The sequence below is a fragment of the Nuphar pumila genome, chromosome 5, assembly GCF_984573655.1.
Source record: "Nuphar pumila chromosome 5, dmNupPumi1.hap1.1, whole genome shotgun sequence".
In the NCBI taxonomy this organism is placed as follows: domain Eukaryota; kingdom Viridiplantae; phylum Streptophyta; class Magnoliopsida; order Nymphaeales; family Nymphaeaceae; genus Nuphar; species Nuphar pumila.
In genome coordinates this window covers 70,304,965-70,309,811 of record NC_143253.1, presented here as the reverse complement: position 1 = coordinate 70,309,811, position 4,847 = coordinate 70,304,965, and the positions used below count along the sequence as shown (strand labels likewise).

Genomic DNA, 4,847 nt, shown 5'->3' with positions numbered 1-4,847 from the left:
TTCCTCGTCATGGATAAAACTTCAGAGTGGGAAATCCATTTCCCACCTTCAAAATCTGAGTGCACAACTGAAAAGTTGTTGATACCTCTACAAATCTCTTTTTTTTTTTATCATTTTCTGTCGATTTGTCTACTTGGTGGGAGTCAATAAATCCAGCTCCACCAGTCACCAAGATTCGCAATTTGGACAAACAGAATTTAGAACTGTGTGAAGGTGATGGCATCTGAGGTGGCTTTGAAACCGTAGCCTTGACATCCACCTACAAACGATGAATTTTAAATACTGCAGCTTTTAGATCCAATACCTTATGATTCCTGTAGTGCTCAAGGGTTGAATTCCAAGGATGTGATAATTGATCGAGTGTCCATTTGGCAAGGAATAAGGCAGATGCAGCGACAAGAGAAGGAAGGAACTCTAGGAATCCATAGTCAAGTAATGTAAGTTCTGCTAGATAATTTGCCAGGAACTCCAATGCAAATATACAATCCATCTTGTATGAAGCTTGTGTTGCTCGTAGAAACCTCCTGAGAAAGGTCTTTGTAGTTGGTGTGGCCAACTCAAAGCACAAATGCTTCAAAACATCAACCTTCAAAAATTTGTAACTTATTGTATGCATTATCTGTAATCAAGCAGAAGTCCTCCACACGAGGTGCACAAATCTTTTCATATTTCGATGCAATAAACATACATGTAATGTCAACCAGCTGTAGCATCTTCCTTTCAACAGGATTGTCAGAGAGGAACTTATCAATGTAGTAGACTGTGAGATAAAGTGTGTCTGGAACAAGCCTATATTCTTCACAGACCTCAACAAGCCAGTCTATAAGAATTGCATGCATAGATGGAGAAATATCCCATTGAACCATATTCATGAAATTATTTGATGGCTGCTGTTTCAACTCAGCTTCTTGTAAGTAAGCATAAATGTCTGGGGCGTAAAGGCGCCTTCATATCTTGCAATATCCCCACTAAAACTATTGTCTTTTGAGTCATGCATTTCTGGGCAATCTCTGATCACGATCAGGCATTTCAGAATTTCATAACGAATGAAAGAGTTCCATCTTCTTTAAGACCTTCTGAATTTTGAAATCACCAACTATGATCATGTGCTTTGAGATTTTGACAAAAACACGTCAAGCTTTTTCCATCGAGAACATTGATTCCCACAGAATGACGCTTTTGCTTATCCACGTTTATCATCCTTGGGGGAGAAAGGGACGATGCAACAAATATAAGAGGTTATGATGATGATGCCATGAGGATATAAAAGGAATCAGGGTAAACCAAAGCAACTGGTTTCTCAGTGAGGCACATCAGATTTTGCTGCAGATTATGCAACAAACTGCATATTGAGTGTTGTTTTCACCGTGAAAACCACCAAGGTTTCGTATGACTTCTTGCAGAGCCTTGCAACGTTCAGAGAGAGTCGGATGCGGCCAGTATGTTACCATAGATACAGGATTGGTGGTTATGACACAAAATTATATACAAATGGTAAGAGCACATGCAAGATGAAACGAGACACTCCTGTTGCCACTAATATAAAACGAAAACTCATTCGCTCAGACCCCATGCCAGGAACGCAGGTACAATCGACCAAGCCCTCTTGGTTTATGGAACAAATGACGATAATAAGAGAAACCAAAGCAAGCCGGAAGCAGAAATCCAAAGCAAAGTAAAAAAAAAAAAAAAGAAGAAGAAAGACGAGAATCAAGACAAACAGAAATTATAACAAAATAGGAATCGTAATCAGATTAAAATAAGAAAGAAACAAGAATAGGGACTGAAATTTAGAGAAAAATAAACGAAAGTTCACAATCGATTAATACTGAGATCAAAACAAAACTAAAATAACAAGGTAAGCAAGAAATTTAGGATGTAGGAACAAGATCGTTCCGTCGATTTCGCACCGGGATGGGTTGGTATTGCACAAGCAACATCAACGCCACCAAGGGTGCATCAATGGGGGGAAGGGTTCTTACCTGATTCTCGCAGAGTTTCCAAAGGAGGGAAGATATAAACTGAAGGAGAAGAAGGAGATTGGGTGGTGAGGCAGAGGAACGATCAATCTGAGAGAGAGAGGTGCCTTGGTAGGGTGGAAACGGATCAGATGTAGGAAGAAAGATGCGGGGGTGAGAAGTGGTCCCTTGAAGAGGCATATGTGACCCCTTCTTAAAGAAAAAGAAGACGAATCCATAGGGGTCGAGCTGTTGGAGATCAAGGGTCGATGGGAGGTTCAGTTGGTGATGGTCGGAGGAGAGAAGGGAGGTTGTTGCGGCTGGAAGCCATGGAGGCTTCGAGAAGGGGGATCTTGCCGATGGGGGTTTCAGTGAGAGAGAGGGTGATGGGGATCGAATGGCTGCAAAGGGGTTTGTTGCAGATGGACGAAGGATGGGGGGGGTTGCGAAGTGGAGAGAGGCGGTCTCTTCGTTAAAACCCTAAAAAAAGAATTTTGCCACACATACCCCCCCGTTACTTTTAAGATTTTGCCGAGGGGGGTTTCCCAACAAACTTTTGCAAAAAAAAGGGTATTTTTCAAAAACTATTTTTTTTGTGTTTCTTTTCCACTTGTATTTTCCAATTTTTTATATTTTTTTGAAATAAAATCCTAAAGTTTTACGAAAAAAAAACAAAGATAAAACACTAATTTTTTTGTGTTTTTCTGATAAATATTTACAAAAGTGTATTTTCGATAAGCTCAGACCATTTTGGGGAAATTTCTTTAGAAGAAGGGGTTTGGACCCAGATTTTAAGAAAATGTTCGAGTTTTGACCCTTGAATCGAGAAATACAATGTGATGGATCCAAACGGATGTCGAATGGACTGTCCGAGCTATTTAAAGGCTATTTTTGGTATTTTCTATAATTTCAATTTAAAATTTGAACAAGGAGACTCAGATTTGGATCTGAACAATGGATCTAGATCCGAAATCAATTTAAACATATGAAATGAATTTAATTTCAATAAAACTAGAGAAATGAACTGGAAATTAGATTTAAAATGACTCATTTATTCAAAAAAAATGAATTTAGGGGCAAAAAGGGAATATTTAAAATTTTGAAAAATTTGGGGTGTTCACACCGCATAGGAAAGCTTGGAATGGATATGCTATCACCAAAAGGCAACCATTATATATCTTCAAAGGAACTTGCATTGGTTGCTTCAGCTTCTCTATTTCCTGCTAACAGATTCAACTCGTGGAGTGGTAAAAAAAAATGACCTTCCAAGCATAAAAAATTTCAACATTTTTTTCTTGGCTTAGTTTTTTTTTTGCTTTTCTGTTTAGCAGGAAGTTATGCTTTGTAACCAGTAGAGTATATGCAACATAAGGTGGATCCCGCAAACTCTTAGGCAGTTTAAGCATCATATGGATCGTATGAACCCAATAACCATTAACAAATAAAATGCAGTAAGATGATGTACATGGTGCATAGTCAATGTAATGCAAAGCAAGATAATATATACACCCAACGGATGAAGTAAATGTTAGCAACATGATATATAGTCATAGCACTGCCACCTGGAGGGTCCCTCAAACTCAGGATGAAAAAAAATGGTTATGATTCTAGGGCAAATGGGAGTGGTTTGAGGGATATTGCTGGTGGAATAATACTTTGCAATGAATTTGAAGCTAGAGGGCTTGCAGATTTGTTGCTTTTGACCACGGATAGACGATATTGAATAAGCATATCATAATGCTTAACACAGATCAGTGTAGATTGATTCCTTTAAATGATCAATCATATATATTGCATCAAAACCCCCAGACCCTTCAAAATGGGGTATCGACTTCAAATCAATGTTGATTGAGGTTGATAGTTATGATGCCAAACTAAAAAAAATTGATAAAACGAGAATGGAAATCACCATGAAGCATCAATATAGAACGAAAGGAGAAATTTCTAAAAATGCACAATTAAAAGAACATGAAATGGAAAAAGGGGTAATGCTGATGAAATCCAATAAACAATATATGTTATTCATGAAGCAGTATGATCGTTAGGGATATCATGCAAAGATCAAGGGAAAAACAGAGATTCCAATGAACCACGATCAATGAAATGGGGGTAGAAGGAGTGTGATGCGTATGGAATGCAAAGCGTGGGGAAGTAAATACACTCGAGTTATACAAGTTTACCATACCACCGGGAAGCAGGTGTTTCATGGAGATTGCTTCCTGAATTCGAACTCAGCTCTAGTATCATCAGATCGACTCCAAAAGCAAATGGCACGATATCAGAATCACCTTTCGCTCTTACCTTCAGAGGGCCAAGCAGTCTAAATGATTGGAGCTACTGAAGTGCTTAGACAAGGATCTCAGACTTCAATCCCCATAATGTTATTGCACATACACCACTTACAACAATAGAATACTTGTGTAATGAAGATGGCAGACAAATCGCAAGTTATAGAGATGATCCAATGCCATGGGGCGCAATGAGTAGCATGTCCATGGTGAAGCAAGGACTCTTTAGAAATGGCAAAAAATCATTAACAGAATGCTTGACATAATTCGCAAGAGGATACAGAAAGTATGCACAACGACGATGAAATGATAATCAAGATGGCGAGCATTTTTGTATTAAAGCGAGAGAACAAATGCATAAAACAAATATTAAGGTGAATGAAATGCTATGAACGGAAGCAAATAGTATACGCTATTGAAAATAAAAAATAAAAAAATAAAAAAAATGCAAAATATATAATTAGGAAAGAAATGGAAAAGCATGGAAATCTAAGGTGATGTTGGAACGATTCCATTCCATTGCTATTGCACGAGAGTGTGTTGAAGTTGCTATAAGCAACTCAACACAATCCATGATGCATTAATGGGGTAAAAGGGAAAG

At 38.1% G+C, this 4,847-nt stretch overlaps 1 pseudogene; it reads right to left on the bottom strand.

Moving 5' to 3' along the window:
• Positions 1 to 259: 259 nt before the first annotated feature.
• On the bottom strand, positions 260 to 866 carry LOC149837752 (cyclin-A2-4 pseudogene; annotated as a pseudogene).
• Positions 867 to 4,847: the final 3,981 nt, after the last annotated feature.